Source organism: Chlamydotis macqueenii, chromosome Z (assembly GCF_036417535.1).
Source record: "Chlamydotis macqueenii isolate bChlMac1 chromosome Z, bChlMac1.mat, whole genome shotgun sequence".
Taxonomy (NCBI): Eukaryota; Metazoa; Chordata; class Aves; order Otidiformes; family Otididae; genus Chlamydotis; species Chlamydotis macqueenii.
Window position 1 is genome coordinate 65,841,303 of NC_141593.1, and position 21,273 is coordinate 65,862,575.

Below are 21,273 nucleotides of genomic sequence, written 5' to 3' on the forward strand. Positions count from 1 at the left end.
AGTGCTTTCAGTTGAGAGTTTTGATGACTCAGACCCACTTCAAGGTCACCTAAGATCTAGAGAAGCATGACTAAACCTTGCTGCTGAGCTGGGTACTTTTTCTGTGCCTTGTATCAACTGGGCAGTTGATAAGCAGCAGGGTACAATCTGGATATATTTACAAAATACAAGACAGCACGTGTCTAAGACCAGCCACTAAATCACACAGAAGAACTTGTTAGAAAGTGAACTTCCACCTAACCTTTTTTTTTTTTTTTTTCAATTCTTAATACAGACTGGGAAGAAAAAGTTCACATTCAGAAATGATCCATGAGGTTCTTTTGGGAGGAAAAACGTTTTGGTAAAAAAAAGCTGTGGTCACATTCCAATCCTCAAAATATTTGTGTAAACATTGCAATATTTTAACATTACTGAAAGCCTTTTAAAAGAAAAAAATAAATAAAATGGTGCAATATGCCATTTTGATGTTTTTAAAACAATTCTGTTTCTAAAACAAATGCTGATCTATGAAACGCTGTTTGAAAAATGTCATCTTTACTGAAACGTCTGTTTCCGGGGCAACCCTGTTTGATTTACACTTTCTAACCAGTTTTTCTCTACAGAACTTTCATGCTATTACCCTCTATTGCACTCTACCATCACAGACTCTTCAGTACCTATTAGTCTCTTACCCTTCCTAAAGTGCTCTCTAGTAAGTAAATGGGTAGAGAGAAATGGCTTTTAATATTTTACTGAGTAAATCTGGTTATAACCAGCCTCCTGTCACGCAGCCTTGGTTCTTAAAGTGTGTTTCATTAATTCTTCAGTATGTCCTGTGATATCCTTTCTGATCATCATAGGATAAAGTTCATTTCCTTCACACTTCTTTTGGAGCTCTTTGAGGTGGTCTTCATTTTTGTTTCCAGATGTACCACCAGTTTTGTGCTTCTAAGCCAAATGTGGTTTACATTTCCTTTCCATTCAGGAAATGAACAAAATAATCCATGGCTATGCTCATGTAAAGCACATCATTTGTCTCCCAAGCACTTGCAATAGACTCAGGAAAAGCAACTGAGCATTGGCTGTCCTTAATAACAAAACTTTCTAATTTCCAGTCTAAGACCTATTACAGGGCTGGAGTCCATTCTCCAAAGCAACTTCAAAACATTTTATGTGTCATTGTGTCAGCCACATCAGTTTATTAAGTTAAAAGACAACAGGGATATCTGAGGGAGGTGGAAACTGCTTTAGTGCTTCCTGCCCCTCACAAACCTTTGGTCCTGAAGAACAAAAGCAAATGTGATTTCATCTTGAAGATGTGCCTGGTCCCAAGCCGTGCCAGCATAGTTCTGCCCTCTCAGGGCCACTGGTGGGGCACTCAGCTCCTACCAAGTCTGTGGTAAGGAAGTGCCAGGAGAAATATCCTTGGCTGGTCTGGGAGCTGCAGGATGTGAGAGCCCCACCGCCCGCAGGCCCCCAGCGTGAATCATCCTGCAGCTGCTGCAGCTTCTCTAGCAGCAGACACTTGATGAGTTGCTTTCTAACCCAGTAACCCAGCAAACACTGTGTAACCTTTGTGAAACCCAGACAGTCTGGATCAGACCTGAACATCAGGCAAATCCTTTTAATCTTTTCTTTTTTTTTTTTCTTTCACATATGTATATGAGCACTTCATTCATAACTGGTTATTGTTTAGCTGGGTAGGGGGAACCTTAATGTTCCTAAAGCATGAACAAGCTGGTATCTCAGAGGAATATTTTCAAAGTTAGGTTTAGAGTTATTCCCTGTGTGAGTCACTAAGTTCTGTAGAAAATGCAGATGCCTATATGTGCTGTCAAGTAAATTTTATTATTGTTCCCGTCATCCCATGCATGCACACATATGCTTACTGTCCAGCATAGTTATCTGTCACTGTTTCGGGTTTGTATGCTGGAAAAAGAGGTAGGAGATTTTTGTTTAAATAAAGAAGCAAACAATAAATCCTTGGCTTTTGGTCCAGTGGTCTGAAGCCAAAACCACTACAAATATATTACTCCACATGTTTCAGATTAACATGAGAGCCCACACATAGAGAAAAAAAAATGTCCCTTCGAAGTCCTTTGCCTTTTTTCTAGCATTAAAACCTAAACTACTGTGATAGTTAGGGCCAGTGCTGGTAATTTTTATTCTCATGGTTTGTGCCATGACTTAGCATAGCCCATTGTCTTTGGACTTATGGGTGTCCTGAACAAGTGGACAAACTATGCTGAACTGCCTCCAGACCTGGCCAGTATCTCTTCCAGCATGCATGGGCTGCACCTGCCACACACGTTTGGCACATTATTAATACGAGAGCCTGACTCGGGAAACGGGTGAGAACTCCACTTCTTGTTGAGAAGGAGCATCAAGACCTTCAAAAGCAATGAATAAAGAGGGTAGTAACAAAAATAAAACACCACAGGATGCAGCATCTGGGGTAGAATTTGCTGCTGCATTTTGAAATGCCCTTCTCTTCATGGCTGCCTGGGATAGGTGTGCCTAGAGAAGGTCTCTGAAGCAGCTGAGGTCTCTACTATACAAAACAGTTAAAAATATCTGTTCTTAATTTAATTCTGGAAAAAGTAAAGAATAGGTAGGAGTTCAGGAAGTAATCTCTAACAGCCAAAATTACTTTAAAAGCAAGCAAAAATTCAAACAGGTGGGATGTTCTTTTTCTGACTTTAATAGGCATCAGACAAACAGCCAAAATTAAACTTCTTGTAAGGATAATATTTTATGATCCAAGAAATAGAGATAATTATCTAATAAAAATTTTGAGATTCTTATGATATACAAATTACTACGTTGTATCTGGTGAGAAGAGAAGAGTCTTTCTTGTAAATCACTCTATGGCTTGTTGGCCATATCCCATTCCTCTAGCTTATCACCTGTTCCTGGTCCTCACCTTACTTAAACACAAAGTCAAGTGGGCAAGGAGGACTGGTGCTCATACACTGATCAGATGGCCAGCATGCACCCAGTGCCTCCTACACATGCAAGACCTACTGAGCATTTGGTAGCCCTCCTTCCTACATTTTTTCTCAGAAGGTCAGGCCTCATCCTGCTCCCTGCTTTTGGAGCAAGCCATGTAACCAGCTTGTCTTAAAATGAACAGGCACTGTTGATTTAAATCATTATAGCTCTCACACCTAAGTAATGGACAGACCTTCACAATGCATAGCTACACCTTGCTACAGCATATTTCAGAGCATGTGGCTCTGGACGATAAATGGTAAATTCAGATTATTCCATGTTATTAAAATACCTCGTATCCTAATGAGTGACTTAGCCAGCCAGGTCAGAGAAAATAAATCTTAGCTTCCTTCTGAAAATTTTCATTACTGCAATAATATAGAAAGAAACAAAACTATGACTAATTCCTTCTAACCTATTCCAAAATATTTAGTGATTACAATATTTTAGCTTTGGACATAATTTTATAATGTGTGAAAAAGGAACTGGTATTAAGCCTCTCACATGTAAAAAAATCTTTGAGGTAGCTGCTGACATATGCATCACTAAAATAAAGTACTGTATTCAAGCTGATAAGGTAAATATAAACAGTAAGACTTGGCTGCTTCTTAAAGGAGATATATTTTAAAACATCACTACTTCCAAAACTTAAAAAAAAACAATCAAGGGTTTTAAAAACATACAGGCTTACATGGCATATAGATTACAATGAAAGCAATCATAATCCAACATACTCACAGGTACTGGTTTAATTAATTTTCAGTCTCATAAATCTCCCTTAAAAATATCAACAAAATGGCCTTGATCTTCAGAAAGATGGGGAATTGGCTGTGCAAACCCTAGCCAAGTCTCCTTAAAACTTCAGTTGCATGCTGTGGGCTTTAGACCAATCAATGGTTTAAGTTTCTTATTTTTAACTTTGCATATTTGATGTCACCATTTAACTAGGCACCCTTTTAAAGAGAGCTCGTTAGATGGTCAGATTGATTGACTGATCATTTCAATCTTTTTTGCACATAAGTTCTGGGTCAGATTGTTTTCTTTTAATTAGAGAAATTGTAGGTATACTAGGCAGACTCTGTATGAATGCTAATGTGGGTTAATTGTACTCCGTATCAGTCGTCATTTTCTCAGTGAAGTGGGTAATATCCATCCACTTCACCCCCAGTCTGCATAGAGACACATCGCTTTCCTGGGCAGTTGCAAATACACTGCAAGTTTATCATTTTTGACAGGCTGTTTTCTCCACTGAGAGCACGTCTCAGACCACAGAAAACATCTGTCTGTTGACGAATACTCTGAAAGGAGGTATGTGTGTAATTTCTGGTCTGTGTTGATACAGAGCATGCTGTTCTGTGTAAAATTTCTTTCTCTAATCTTTAGTTGTAAAATGAAGTCTGTTCTCTTGGACCATAGAAATAAATTGGTGAAATCCAGCAGTTTTTTGTTTTTTTTTTCCACAAGTAATTGATTCTGTTGTCCACCCATACTGCTAAAATAAAACACAGGTAGGAAATACGTTAAACTACACTACTTTTTTGTCCTACACACCATTATTTCAGGTAAGAGCAAGTGAATAGCTTGAAAAGTTGACCTGAATTTTGGATATCCCTGACAAAATACATAGAAGTTGCACATATCTGCAGGTCTGACTGTGTTTGGCACCCCTCTTACTCATCACTATTATCCCTACTGGAACAAGTTAACCATAGGACCCAATAGTACTGTTTGCTGTCATCTGCCATAGACCTAGCCCTTTCCCAAAGACTGTAAGATGCACAGAATTTCAGCTATCCAACTCTAACTAAATGTAGTCATTTTTCCAATGTCCCATAAAACACAAGTCATTTGAAACTGCTGTCAAAGATGCTGTGCACTAGAAATTCCCGATTACTCTGCCTACCAATGATGGCGCTCTCAGAAATTCCAATCTTTAGTATCACAGAGCTTGCAGGTAGATATGGATTAATTATTTCTTTGCATATCACATCACTTTCAGCATTCCTGGACCATAGATGCTTTAGATCAGTATAGGAAAGCAGAAATACAGAGCCCATGTTGAGATTCTTCATTTCTAATAAATACACAGTTTGGAACCAGAAAGTTGCCCAGTTTTTGTTAAACATTTGTGTAGTTTCGTACTTCAATAAAGACATGTCTGTGCTAACTGTTCCTGATCTTTTTCTGTTCTGTGTGATGCAGAAAGGAATGGAGTCCATCTAACTGTAAATGTAAATAGCTGGTTTCTTAACCACGGTTGACTTTTAATATGTCATAGCTTATAGAGAAGCAAATAGAAAGTTTAATTAAAACAGAGCTCAGTCAGGTTGAACCTGCAACCTTTGAAATAAGAAGTAGGGTTGTTATCCACTTGGCTACCTGGTCTCCATGGGAGTGTGTATATATATGGGAGCTTACTAGCTGCACTTTTGTTCCCTGAGAATAATAGACATCTGGAGAGACTAAAACATTAAAAATCATTTAAAAAATCAAATAGAAGTAGTATTCAGTTCAAACAAAACCTATTCCCCAATTCATACAAAGATCTAAGCACGTAGAAAATTTAATGAAGGTTAGATTTGCAGTAATAGTCTGTTATTTTGCTTGAACCAGAGATATTTGAATAGTTTTAAGGGCCAGATACTAGCACTATTCAGTACACCAGCTACTGATTTCAAAGGAATCAAGGTTTGGCCCCTGATGCCCCATTTTGGCATTCTAATTAATTTATTGTTTGACTGCTTCAAAAAGTCTCTTGGCAGAAAGCTGATGCAAATATAATGGTCACATAATGTAGGGCCATTTTTTTCCTCTCTGTGCTGTACTGGCTGTGCTTTCAGCTATTGTGGAATAGAAATATTCAGCAAAAGAACTATATTAAAATTATGGAGGGAAGTTAATTAAAAGTCAGTTGCTGACTGCAAACTAAACTGACTCCTTACTTCATAACTCTATATGTAAACAAAATGTAATAAAAAGTGAAGCTAATCTACTGTTTTATTCTATCAGAAAAAAACTGCTCTGAAAATTAGTTAAATACTTCTTTAATACTTAATCCATAAATACATTCAAAAAGATGGCACTAATAAGGTGACTTTGGGATATGTTCTGTGTTCTACCATTTAGAAGTTTGGTATTAAGGTTCACATTTGAATATAAATTATCCCTGGGATGTCAGACAATATTTAGGGCCTAGAAAAGGGTATACATCCATATATATTCTGGCTTGTTTATGTAAGTTCTCTAAGACAAACATTTTTCCTCTGTGAGTTGTTTTGTTGCAGGTGGAGGGGTTCTTATATGGATAATGTTCTATTTCACTTTCTTAAGTTTAGTCTTGAAGATAAAAGGATTTCTGCTCCTGACATACTGTGTGTTGATATATGTCTCTATTCTGTGTGTATCTCATTTGTACATACATCTTCAGAATATACGTACAATCTGAATTACTTACATCAGCTATTCTCTAGATCTGACATTCCTGGCACAGGTAACTGAAGTCATCCAATGGTTCAAGGTGAACTTACATTAATAAAAAAATGCCACGGGCTTTCTTAATATTCGGCTTTTTAATGGTTATCTGTGATGTCCCTCCCAACCACAAAAAAAAAAAAAAAAAAGTTTCGTACTAAATGAAATCTGCCTGGAAAAAATTAAAGTGCTATGGATGGCCACAGCAATGCTGGTTTGGACTACAAAGCCATGCCCTCCAGTCAGCAGAATACTAGCTCCTTCATCAAGTATCATCTTGCCTATGTCATATTCATGAAACTCTCTATTTAGCTGAAATCAATCATAACCATGAAGAGACAGATAGGTGCTAGGGTTCAATGTATGCTGGTGACTACTAATGTCAAGCAGACTCTCTGACATTGCATTGTACAGCCACATGTTTAACCAGAGAATTTGACTTTCACAGCAGGATCATCTACAGCAGCAACGTGTGAACGGTTAAACAATTCATCCTGTGCAAACTGTGTGGCAAATAAGTAATACACACTCCCTGCCTCACTCTGCTAACTCCTTGAAGGAGAGAGTGATAAGATGCTACCGTTGCTATGCAAGTTTGTTCCAGGTGTTCTAGGAGAACATCTGTCCTAAGTCATCCATGTTTGCTGACTGACTGAGCAAGCTTAATGAAATGCTTTGTGTGTATGAGAGCACTCTGCAATGCATGTAGAAAAAGGAAAGAGAGACTCAGCGGAAGAGCCAAACAAAGCCAGAACAGTTGCTGAGCTTTGCAGTGCATCAGGGATAGCTGGTAGTGCTTCTCATTTACAAATAGCATGAAGAAATTAGGCCATGGTGGACAGGTCTTGAAACATAAGCAGAAAAGCCACAGAACTTATATTAATGTGGTTTCAGGGTTTAACAGCCCATGTCTCTGCAATAGCTCCATTGCAGCAGCTGGACTATTCTCACTCTCCTTTTCTAAGAGGGGGGTTTTATCTGCCCCAGTCTTCTCCCCTCAGTTGTTTGAAATCCAGCTAACTTGTCAGGACATTGATCAGCTAAGCTTCAGGCAGGATGACAATGCCATCACTTGCAGCTGAAATGGTGGTTTTATTTTAACTCATGCTTTGTTAGTAGCATTGTTGCTGGCAGCACTAGGACAGTTAGCAACAGAATTCCTCTCTCTGCAGCTCCTCTGCAGGGCACTCAGCGGCAGAGCACAAATGTAGACACTTTCTGTATTTTAAGTATACAGACAAGTAGGTACGTCCCTGACACACAGCATTATATTTCAAATAGGGGACTTAAATAGCGGAAGAGCTCTTTTTTAGTACTTCTTGAATGACAACACCCAAAGGATAAAGACTTAAAGTTATATATTCAACCTTTGCTGTCTAAAAGTAGGAATATACTGCAAAAAAAAGTAGTGGATTGTTCTTGGAAGCAAATACTCCACAGCCCCAGGACTGCAAAAGCAGGCCTGTCAGCAGTTAGACCATTTGTACCTACTCTTTCCATTTTCTGCTATTATTCTTCTGTAACTCTGTCTCTCACTGAAATGGTCTTGGAGAATTTGTGGGAGCTTACAGATTTTACATAAAGAAAAACATAAAGTGAGAAAAATGCTGTGACCTTTGACTCCTGAAAGAGTGTGCTTCTGCTATCAAATCTTAGCATATGAGCCACCTGCAAATATACCCCTTTTAAGGGGAGGGGAAAAAAAAAAAAAAAAAGGAAAGAAAAAGCACATGACCTTAGGCAGAAGGAGTTAGAATTAGAATTACAAAAGTGCAACTTGCTATAAGATGCTATGTTGAGCTTTTCAAGGAATGTTTGTGCAACGGGCCAGCAATGTACTGCAGATTCCTGGTACTATTGCGTGGAAACAAGAGATAAAGCACCTTAGTAAGCATATACCTTAATGATGCTTACAAAGGCCTGCTAAACATTTGTGCAAGGTACTCCTATAATTTTTAATACAGACAAAAGGACTAAGAAAAACACCATGGGAAAAAAAAGAAGCAGCGTGCAGAAGACTCCTGATTAGCTGAATCCTGAGGTAAATTACACATGTTTATGCATGTTTATGCAGGTCAGTCACTTCTGTAGCAGAGAGAACCTAAATATCTGGCTAGTCAAGCATAACAATTGTACCCTGAACACTTGGCAATAGATGCAATTCACCACTTGATAAAACTGTTTACTCTAATTCACTCAGTAGGAATAGCCAATGGTTAAGTGAGGCTATATCTCACAAGACTATAATCTATGGAAATGTATGTAGCATCCCATGAATACCAAACAAATTCATTATGATCAGCAGTATTTCCAATGAATCTGTAATGATGGAACCTTTAAATTAAATTGTCTCTCTTGATTTTTCAGTGTAATCAAGTTCATCAGCCCATTCCTTTTTTTTTTCCCTTATTTAAGGCATCAAACTCATGAGCTCGTCAACACATGAAAGCATGTTTGAGCAGCTCAGCCCAAGAACAAAACAGAGAGAAAGACAAGGAAGTCATTCTTTACATCATGGAGCACCAAATTCTTTATTGTAAAAAGCACAGTGAAAAAAAGACAGGGATTAAGAAATACAGAACAAAATACTCATGCTAGAGAAACTGCAAGGGCTTAATTTCCTAATCTCTATTCTACAGAGGTATTGTAATGCCTAAGAGGGATAAGATAGCCCCTGACATTCGGATCAGTCAGAAGGATTTCTGAAAGACAATTGTTATGAAGCTTAAGCCAGTTTCTTCCTATTGAGACAAACTCCCAAACCATATGGTGACAGAAAACAAAAAAAAAAACCACATTTTTTCTACCTGTCCCTCAAATTCTTACAGGAGCATCTCAGTGGTGCCATCAGTAGACTGCTTGCACATGCACTGGTCAGAGAAGTATTTCCCCAGGTTGACAGCAAAGTGTCTTTTTTCTTTGGGTGAACTATCTGCCAGGACATCAGGTATCCAAGTGGGACACAAATTCTTTCATTTCTTTAATATTATATGTATATGAACACCTCAAGCTTTAGCGTCTTACATCTTTTTTAAACAGCACAGCCATCTGGAAGCCAAAACTTCTTTTGTACCTGGTAGAATTCTTGAAAAAGAGCCTTTACTGGCAGTAACTGGCAGCATTTATCATTTATCAATTAAATTGTTTCCGTAAATCTATATAATTTCAATATTTACCCCACTGAATACCTTCTCAGCTTCTTTATTTTTTCTGTCAGACATTAGCTTGACTCCTCTATAAAAAGTGTGGTTTTATTCTCTCTATCCAGTACATAAGCATAGTTTAAAATACAGCATCTTATTTTAGTGTATGTGAATTAGAATCATCTAGAATTAGAATTAGTCAAAGAATCAGACAAATTTGATGTCACAGTTGATGATAAATGGTCTTGATAATTTTTAACCGGTCACAAATGAATTACAGCATTCTCTATTTATCCAGTAGGTCAAAGTGCATGCACTTTGCTGTGTCAGCACTTGAAACAGCTCTGTGAGCAGTCTTCCTGCATTAAATTTTTAATCTATGAAGAGACAGAGATGATACTTAACTTTTTTTTTCTTGAGTCAATATACTTAGATATGTGTGTAAAATATACAAAACTATACACATGGTTGAGTTACACTCCTTTGAAAATGTGAAGGACTCTTTAAAGAAGAGTTGTCCTGTTTTGCAATATTCATTTAGCTCTCTTATAGACAGGGAAGTTTCTTCCTTTTTTCCACCTATCTAATTTCCTGTTCAGTATAGACAGACAGAAGGACACCATTTATCGTACTAAATCAGCCCTGAGATGCATCTAACAGTGTGTGTCTCCTGTTGGTGGTAATAAATGTCAGATGCTCCAGAGAAAGTTTTAGGCCAAAGCTAAATAAACTGTCCCTTGATCTCTGCTAATAGAGACTGACTAAAATCTTGAGGAGCAAAGATAATATTCCCTTCAAAATTTTGTCACCGCTTTGAAGTTCAGTGGGTGACTCTACTGTTCAAATAATTCATCACCTCTTCAAAGTAAAGCAATACAAAATACTGAAAAACTGTCCGTATTTCACGCTACAGGGAGATGTCAAGTTAATTGCACAAACAAAAGGTTTCTAATGTGCCTGCCATATCACGGTAACCAACACCTGCTCTCTCCAAAGTTCACTGAACACCCTTCAAACACTCATGCTCCTGTATCTTTGATTTGCTTTACTCTGTTGCATCTCCATAGCAGAACTAATAGGATAAAAAATGTTGCGTGCATTGTGTGACCTTTTTCACTGTAGAGCGACTGCAGTAAACACATATTTACAAGAAGTAGGTAATGCAGCAGCGGAGCAGAAATATGTTACTGCAAATAGAAGTGGCCTCATAAAATTACTACTCACTTTCCATTGCCCTGTGAAACACTGTTTCAACACAGTTAGATTCCTGCTCATCGGCATTTCACTGGTGTGGGTGTGTCTTCATTTTTGCATGCTTCATCCATTTGGGCAGATGTATGTTTTTGACGATGCTTTATTCATATATTGAAATCCCTAAACATGTGGCAGCATAGCCGTATCTCAGCCGCTTGTGCCTAACTCTACATATAAGCCTGGATTTATACTGCTGGCAGAGAAAATTTCCTTTTGATCACATAAAGAAAGCAAAGCAAATCTGAACAGACTTAGCTTCTATTAGCATTTATTAAAGGTCTCATCCAATACCCGTACAAATCAACAGCAATTTTTCCTTCTCTGGATATCGATAAGCATTTGGGTTAGTTTCTATCATAGTTGTTCATATTTTCTCAAAAGTGTTAATTAATACGTCACAGAGAATTGAAAGCACTTGGTGACGTTGTTTACCGTGTTACACTATTAATATCTACAGCAGTGCCACAGTGTACCTGACATGGCTCAAATCTAATGGATAATACAGAATATGTTCATCAAGCCTTATATTATATCCTGTTACACAACAAATATTCTTTTTTTTCTTTTCTTTTTTTTTTTTAAAAAAAAGCTGCATCAGCCTTATTCAAGGTTATTTACCATCTAGAGCCACTCACACAGTCATTGTTTGAATTATTGATATGACTATTTGTAGCAGATTCAAAGAAGCTGAATCTTTAAAATAGGTATATACACAAATCAGTCACAATAAGAAAAGTATTACGGAAATTTTACTCCACAGAAGATGGAAAAGATGTGTTCAACCAGTGGCAATTAATCAACATTTTTAAAATAGTATCAAATGTCTGTTCAGATGAGTTTTGCCATCAGTGATGCCAAAAAAATGTAGTGTGAACAAAAATACTAAAAATTAACTGAAAGCAAATTATATCATCTGTTTAGAAAATTTTGTGTTTGAGAGTTTCTTTGGCTTTGAGACTTCCCTCCTTGAAAAGATCTACTGCTAGAATATAAGAACTTTCCACAGGCACTTCTGTCAGACTGGAAATAGCCTTTTTTTTTTAATCAAAAATTCAGTGAACACTTTAGGAAGAAATATTAATAAAAATGAGATCAGTTGTAAAAACCTGTCAAAGTAATCAAAATTTTTTCAGGATCAGTTGGTGAACCGATGACAGTCTGGGTACTTTGAAGGGATCCTCAAAGCTAGGCAGTGAGGCACAATTGGGGAAAATGTGCCCTGAGTCTTGCTTTTCTCCTGCCCTTCTGAAATGCTGTAGAACTGCCCCATTTTTAAAGAACCCTACAAACACCAAGTATTTATGGACCCACAACTATCTCACAAAAGTTCTTGTTTGTTGTTTTCTGAATATTTCTGGAGGCAAAGTACTTGTCTGACCTCTGATATTTTCTCTTAATAACCACAATTTCAGAAGTCAAGGAAAGAACATACCTATTGCAAAAGTGAGGCATTAACCAAGAAGCTTCTGAGTTTGTTAAGAGAAAAATGTCTTTGAACTACTGAGAATCCGTAATACTTGCTCAGCTGAAAGCAAGTTGACACTTGCTTATATAAAAAGCAAAATAAAAGGACATCGTTACAGCTTAATGTCAGTTTCTGTAGTGCTTCCCTGAAATGAGTAAGAACAATGACTGGATGCAAAGTCCATTCAAAGAAGATGACAGCTATCTCGCCAGTGTAACAGCTAAGGTAGCACCATGGCAGATCAGCCAGTGATAGCGGACTGATGCTTGAACGGAACTCAGAACTTCCTGTCCAGCTAAAAACAACAACAACAAAAAAAGCATTAGTGTGATATAGCAGCTACTACCAGGATCATCTTGAAGCCTTTTCTCTTGATGAATATTGATGTTCAGCCTTAGCAATAATGAAGATGAAATCTCAAGATAAACTAGATGGAGGACAAGTATTGCTACTGAAACAGTGAAATGGTCATCGTTTGTTCACATTATACCATAAACCCATCTCAGCTGAGTAAAACTCCCTAAACAAAATTACAATTGCATGTAATGTTGCCTTGAGTTATTTTATGCACAGTGCTTTTAACTGTTTTTATTGTCAGAATGCTTAAAAGTGCTACACAGCAGAACATGTACACAAAATTTCAAAAGGGGCTTAAATGCCTCTGTTGAAAATATCAGCCATTCCTCAAAGACTACCAAGTGCTTCCACTTACATTAAGTATTGCCCAATCAAAAATATCCAGCTGTTTTACACAGGAAGCCAAAAAGAGTAACAGTCTTAACTGATTTTATTTTGAGCAAACGCAACTGTAGGAACAGCTAAACCAGGCAGGAATTGGATTCTGTAATACTGTATTCTCAAGAATTTTCAATCAAACAAACACTTGAACAAAACACTTGAACAAACATTTGAACAACAACAATCTCCCAAGCACAGAGCAAGCTAATGTAACTTAGAAGCTGGTCCTACTTTGAGGAGGAACTGGACCTCCAGAGGCCCCTCCCAATCCAAGCTGGTCTATGACATTGCATATATGTTGCTTTGAGCAATGGATCTCAGCTATGAAAGACATCTCATTTCTAAACCCTTGAAGAGTCGTTGTTTTACTATACAGGTTTGTAATCTATGCCAGTAACAACTAGAAGAGCTGACAACTGTATATCAAAGCTCTGTTTTCTCAGTCAAAGATATTAGGAGTCTGAAAAACTTTAATAAGGCTATCTTGACTCTACCTGGTTTAGAACATCTCATTTCAGGAGATGCCAAATGCAAAAGAAGCCTTCAAGTGACAGTCCACCCACATTTAACTTGGTAAACAAGCCATTTAAATGAAACATCTTCTCTGGGTTAAGTCCTTTATGAGTACAGACATTTAACCTGAGGCTTTGCACATTTCCCCAAATGCCTGTCTTCCAAGCATGTGAGTAGTCCTATTTACTTCAATAAGAGACTGCTGGCTGTAAGAGGTTAAGCAAATGAGTAAATATTTGTAGAACTGAATTATTGGCAAAATGCCAGATACAAATAACTATGCACTACTTTTTAATTGCAAGCATTCAATGTCTAGAAAATAAAATCTATTCAAATCGAGATTTTTCTTAGCTTTTTTTTTTTTTTTAAACAAAGGAAGAAGGAAAGAGAACACAGAGGAGGAATTTCATTTCAACTGCAATTGGATGCGATATTGGAAGAATTTTTTATAATCTGCCCTATACAAGAATAGAATGCCCTTTTTCTCTTTTTTCAGCACACAGTCTTAACGCTGATTGGAATGACTACACTGTAATAAAACCCAATAATATAGCATGTTATTAAATACTGGTTGCAAACGGCTTTAGTCTGTGGCCTTCACAGATCTCTAGCACTGTAAAAACCTCCACTCCCTTTCCCTCTCTGGCTCCTGTAGCTTTTTCCAAATTACACTGTACTGGTCAGTTCTTCTGTATAATTTGATATATTTTATGGCAACCTTAATAATATTATTTTTGTAATTTTTGTTTTGGCCAATAAAACTCAAAGGAAACATGGCTGATGTCTTTCTCCAGATACACTTTCACTGTTATGTTATAGTTTGTTTTAGCTGCAGTTAATGTAAGTATCCAGGAACTCGAGCTTTCGACTAATTTCTCATTAGATTAAAGTGGTCCTAGTCAATTTCCAATGCATACATCAAACACTACAACATTTCTAAGCATCTTTTATTTAGTGGTCTCTGCTACTGTCCCCTGGGTAAAATTCATCCTTTTTCCTAAGTCTTATTGCTGATGAGAGAAATGGCAAGAGAAGAACAGCCGGTGCCAGTGTCAGCCTTGGGTGTTGCTCAGGGGAGCAGATTGCTCCAGCAAGAGGCATTTAATCCCTGCACAGCCACATCTTCCATCTTTCCCCTACTAGTTTAGGGACAAGAGTTAGGAAAGCAGCTTGAGAGGAGCAAGGCACCCTGCAGGGAGCAGAGCACTGCTGGGATGCCTCCCCATGAGCAAGGAGAAGAGGGCTTCTGACTGCAGGTGCTGCAGGCTGCAGCTCTCCGGGGCTAACGCTCCCACAGGAGAAAGGCTTACACTGCTGAGGGTCCGGGGATTCGCCTTGTCCCAGCATGGCACTAATGACAGTGGACAGTCAAGTTCGAAATAAATAAGAGGGGAATAAAGTGACATCTGGACCAGGAAATCTATTTTATCCTTTCTCCAGAGCAGCAGAATGTAACTTCTGCCCACACTGCTGAGAAGCCGTAACCAGTACTTCTTCTCCTCTGTGCTAGCAGAGGTATTCTCTGTACTGGTTTAAGTAGTACCAGACAGCAGCATCTGAAATAAGATTACATAGGATTACGCTCCAGAAAAGTTTTTGAGGAGCTATTTGCTCTCCCAGTTCTTAATATATGCTCAGAACATTCTGATTATTGTCTGTGTGAGCAAGAACAAGTGTCACTACCCGTGAAGAGAAAAAAAAAATACGCTTTCTAACAAAAGGAAAATCTTTAGCTTAAATGGCTCTTGTGGGGATGGATCTGGGTAGTTGAGATCCACATTTGGTTGTACTTTATCCTTCTGCACTGGGAATGTGAGCAGAGCAACTACCCAGATGCTGCTTGCCTCTGCCGTAGTGATTACTGTTCCTACTTCCAGGACAGAGGGTGGTCTAACTTTTCATGTTGCAGGAAACAGTAGCAAGAAGTTTCTTAGACATTTCTGCATGGGAGAGCTGCTCCTATATGAACTCTTTTATGTTCAAAGATCTGATTTAAGTTAAACTGTGCAGACCCTGCTATTTTAGGTGGCATAAAGCTAGCTTAAAATGAAGAGCTTAAATGTTTCTTGTTTTTCAGCTGCCATTTTTCTGAGGCATGGAGAAGATTGGCTGTGGTCTCACCAAAAAAATAGAAAGGAGGAACGGAGGGGCCAGAAAGTATTGTGGAACACCAAAGTCATTGTAACGGATGGGGCTTGATTTTGTAAGGCAATATCCTCTTGGAAGGTTTGTGCCCCTCCAACTCTCCCTGTTTGCAGGACTAAGTATAAAGTTTCCTATCCTGGCTGTTCACCAGTATTAGGACTTGTAACACTTAATTAACACTAATTAATAATTAATTAAGATGTCAGATTATTCCATTCAGTGGAATGAGATTTCTTTCATCCAGAAAAACTGCATAGTGTCCTATAGAGGAAAATGTTAACAGATTTTAAATTCTAACTCTCTAGCGACAATTTAAAGTCTATTTTCCTTCTTCCAACTACTGGGTTGGGTTGTGGGATTTTTTCTTTAATTCTCTGTCTCATATACTTATTATACCCTCCCTCTCTTCTTCTGAAAACTCTGGTTGCTTTCAGCTATTTGTTATTATTTAGTTTTCTATATTACTTTTGTATCTCCTATGGATTTCTCCCTCTTCCTCTCTCTTTTCTCTCTGAGACAGATTTGATTTTCTTCTCCGTGTTTTCCTTTCCCATAACTGCTCCTATCTTTTTCCCTCCATTTCCTTCCATTATACATTCTTTCCCCACCATATGTTTGCTTTACTAGCACAGAGGAAAGTAATAAGGGACATTTACAGTTGCCACATCTTCTTCAGCTGGGTTAAGAGGGTCTAGGGTGGATTCAGGAGTTACTGCTGTCATAGAAGCTGCTGCTCCATCTCCTTCCTGCACACAGCCTAGATACAGGATCTTTTCTCCATACCCTGGGGTCATCACAGAGAATCTCTGCAGAATGTCCTTGCACAAAGGACAAACGCCGCGGACATACAGCATGTTGGCCATATATCTCTTGGAACTCCCCTACTTGATTTAAAGGTATTTGGAGTAATACATGATGTAACTTTTGCATTCTCTTTCCGTAATATAAAAAACCTGTGCAATCTACAAGCGTAAATAGATGGCATAGAAATCAGTAACAGCTCGAATGCTGAAAGTCCTGGCTTCAATCAGACCCTTCCTACTCCTTGTTTAAAATATCCTGCAGAGGGGGTTTGGGAGGGAAGGCTATGCGACTGCTGCTCCTGCCAGCAGGAGCTCAGCTGTGGGCTTTAACAAAATAAGTACTTCTCCTACTTTAACTAATTTTCTTTTTTTCCTATTGGCAAATAACATGTAAGACAAACATTTGGCCCCGGCCCTGTATTTCTCCCAGCATTTTTATGTTTCATTCAGACTTTTTTGCAGATTTTTGCCAGAATGAAATGTCAGTAGAAGGCCATGCTTCCAGAGCTCAAACTTCCCATTGTTCTTTGAATAAGGGTTGTATTTGAGTACAGAGATTTGCATAAGAATTAGTCCCCTTCCTTGTATCAAGTCAGCTATTTTCAGCTTAGTGTAACAATCTTCGATTTCTTGGTTGTAACTATGGCAATAAGATTAGATGGTATTCAGTAAAACTCATTTTACAAATTAGCATGGGAGGATGCCCTTGACTGTGATAGAAGGATAGATGTAAAAACATTGTGGAAGGAGATTGAAATTAAATCAGAACTCAGAATATTCCTCAAAATAATGATTCTCAAGCTCATCCAGCACCATCTGGTTGTTTGTGAATGATTTACAGTTAGCCACAATAAGCATGATGGGATCAATGGGCTTGATGGGGGTTATATTTCTTACTCAAAGCCATTTTGAAAGAACATCTTAACCCCATTTTGGGTGGACACTGAATTCTTTGATCCGGAACTTTTATAACAGTAGCAGTCAAATAAATTTCAAACATTTTCATTACAGTACAAATCTACAAAGCTCGTTTTGGTCTGGGAAGGAAAAAAAAAAATTAAAAAGAAGTCATGCTCCAGGCCTTGGGCCATATTATAATAAGGGTAAGAATGAGCAGTGGCAGGTACTATTTGGAGTTCTGCCTCTGCCTTTCAGCTGCATGGAACAGTCCTGTCAGTTCATCAGAACAGAAGACCTTAATTTGCACACACTAAAGATGGCTTCCTCAAGTTTTGCATCATTTTCAATAAATCTTGGTTTTGATCGTAGCTCATTACTAATGAGCCTCCTGTTCATACCTAGGTTTTGCTGTTCTTGATGATATATGCAAACAGGGCTAGAAGGAAGGCAGGTTTGTGTATATTTTTTTTCAGATATTTAATGAACACCTTTTTTTTTCTATTATTTACATTTTCCCAAGGAAAAGGTTACCTTAATAAGAAAAGTATTGCAAAAAAAAATATATTTTCAAAAAGTCTTTGACTGTTTGTTTCATTAGTATGCTATTATATGCTACTTAATTTAATATGATATGATACTGAATTGATATTGATAGGGTTCTTTCTTCTAATATTAAGAAAATACCAAATTTCAAAAAGCAAGTTAAGTTTTATTTTTCTTCTTCGCAGAATAAAGTTCTTCTTTCACAGCTTTTCCTGGATGTAATTTGATATATTAGAAGGCTGGGAGAGATCAGCTCTGCAGCCTTGCACAGGCTTGCATGAAACTTCATCCCCCAACACAGGTTAAGCTCAAAACATGTCTTTCAGTATTGCATAAGGCCTGTACTATGTGAAGTGAGATGTTCTCATGGAACAAATACACGTCCAAATTGCATAAATAGGTAAAATAGAATTTTGCTTTTATAAATAATGTCCAGCAGCCCTGATCCACAGTCTGACCTGGTCATCCCACAAAACTGCATACATAGGTTCCAAGATCATGAGTAGTCAAACCTGGTCCTTCAGGAGGAAGTGGGAATAACAGATTGTCTAGACCTATTCAGGTCTATTACTTCTATCTGGAAAGGCCATCTTCAGGTATTTTCTCTGTGCTCAGTCCTGAGGTAGCAAAGGTCTCAGGAAGAGCACTCTGAGCCTTTCAGGATAAAGCCATTATTTCCTGTGTGACCACTCTGGGCGTTCCCAAAGTAAATGAATGTGCAATTGTGTTGGCTACTTTTTTCTTCTACTAGTTCCTCTGAAGTTATTTAATTGCAAATCCTCATTGAAAGCCAGGAACAGGGACATTACTTCAGTAGACATATAATGCATTATCAAAATTGCTTTGTGTTTCTTCTCAGGTAAAAACAAAAGCTATTGGGGTGGAAATTTACTTGCTCTCACTATTGGTTATCTGAATAATTGTTTGCTGTTCTAAATGAAAACAAATGGATGTTTGCATATAAATAATCATAACCCATTTTCTTGCCAGCAATATATATTCCAATTGGTGGTACATAAACCATCAGTTATCCAGTGGCTCAAAATTTATAGTGCGTTTTTAAAATTATCTATTCTGCATGATAAAACAGTTTCTAGCAGCATAGACAAGAGCTTGCAGTCACAGTTTTAAACCCTCCATAGTTTTGCAGAACAGGATTTGGCAGTATGGTTAGTTTGCTATGAATCTCTGAAATAGACCAGAGCACAAATTCATCTTATACAGGTACGCATTACAACCAGGGGGTATAATGCAATATGACAGCAGAATGACAGTGCACACACCAGATTACTAAAATCTGTGTAATATGTAGTTCTTAGTGCAGAGAGTTTAAATGAAGCAAAACAGCGGGAAACCTGAAATCAAATACTGTCATTCAGGAGGCAATATGACATCCATTCTGATTTCAAAAGCAAAAGGTGAAAGTATCAGGTAGGTTTGTGAAGGCTGTTCTCTTCCCAGGTAGGAAGAGTCTCAGTCAAGGACACAGTCTGCCAGTGAGCGAGCTAGGTGAGAAGAAGTAGAACCAGACCATCTAACGCATGTCAAAGTATTGCTTACACTCTTGGCATTTACTCGAAAATACCGGATAGTCCTCATAGGTTTAGCTTGTGCCATTTAGAAGAAGCACTCATAGGATAGGTAGGAACCTGGTAAGGACAACATTTCAAGAATCCCCACAAGGAATATCTACTGCTTCATTCTTATGCAATGGAGAGATATGCCTTGGATTTCAGCCCTGAATCTAATCTTCTATTCAGGTGCCAGAAGTACTGCATTTCATGGGTAGCACAGCTCCATAAGCAACTTGTCTCATAGCAGCTGCCCAATAAATCTCTTTTCTGGACTTTTCCAGAAACGTTGTTTCCGTTTCTGACTTGACTGAGTATAAGCTGGGATGCCTGTGTGCACTAGCAGTGGGAAATAGCTGACAGTCCAGTTGAGAGCAGGTGAGGCATGGGTTAACAGAAGGTTGCTGAAGAAGCCTATCCTGCCTATCTTGGGAAAAGTTGCAAATTGTGTGTATAAATAAAGGGAAAAGAAGCCACCTTAAAAGAAGAACTAGCTTTCAGGCACTAAACTGACCTGCAGACCTACTTCTTACATCTCTCTCTGCTGTCTTAGCCAATCAAGGCCACACAGCCTTGAAATGCTACAGGACAATCAGTTAGGTGTATCAACAGCCTTTGTAATTGCTGACTGTGTTTCTGCTTTTAATTTGTGAATGCACTAACTGTGTTTCATAATGCCTGCCTCTGATTGAGGGAAATGCCTGAGTGTAACAGGAGCCTGTGGATAAGGTTTTCTCTCCTGTTGTCCTTCAACGTACTGAGAACAATGCAGAAAATGAGTCATTACTTAGCTGACAATATAGCAGATCAGAAGTAGCTGATACTTATCTCTGATTAGGAAAGCATCACTATAGTTCTTTTCACCTGAGCAACTTAAAACCTTTTCTTTAATCTGAGAGAAAGGAAGCTCCACTGTTGTACTGAGCGGAGGATATTTTTAGAGTTACTGAATACTGTAGGATCAAAATTTCCACCAGTCTTTGAAACTTGTTGGAGCTTTCCTGTTCTTGTGGACTAGATTTCTTTGTCTCATTATAGCCTGTCCAGCCTACTCTTCATACAATTCTCATGCGATGAAAGAAATACATGGGGGCATACTGGTATATAAGGCACAAACAATGCCCAACTCTTTATGCGGGCAGCTACCCTGCCAACTTTCGCTCCTCCAGGCGGATATTTGGATGGCTATAAGGCCCTGCATGCTTGTGCCTTTAGTGCAGTTACGAGTGAAACAAAATACCAAAACCATCACGAGCTGAAAAAGATTTATATAACATTACATTTTCAATTTGTGTGGAACTGAGTTGTCAAAGGTGAAAAGCAAAGGAAAAAAAGGAAGTAATTCTGCAAAGTACTTTAGAATAGGTGAGGTACAGAAATATTTTTTAGCAGTTTTAATCAAGCTACAAGGAAACCTATGTAGTATATTCATTCTTGTAGGATTTACACAGTCAATATTCATCATCAGTATGCGTTTGTTGGCGAACAATAGAACATTCAGCTTAAACAGTGAGATCCACTGCCTTTTTTGATAGAGATGATAAGAAGAAGATTGGTTACCTTTATCACAAAAATACAGGCTGATCACACATGTAATTTTTGTCTGCAAAGTCATGTGCTGGTTCACCAGACTCATGAGGAAATCAGAGTTTAGCTTAGCTTAGTTTCACTCTACTTCTGCTTTGGAATATTAAGGCAATGGTGTTTAATTCAGAGGCAGGAAGAGGACACCTTTATGGTCAACTCTAGAGCAATAA

General features: G+C 38.1%; 1 pseudogene; it reads right to left on the reverse strand.

The window, feature by feature from the left end:
• Nucleotides 1–16,553, reverse strand: part of LOC147596377 (uncharacterized) — a 75,764-nt pseudogene extending 59,211 nt beyond the window's left edge.
• Nucleotides 16,554–21,273: the final 4,720 nt, after the last annotated feature.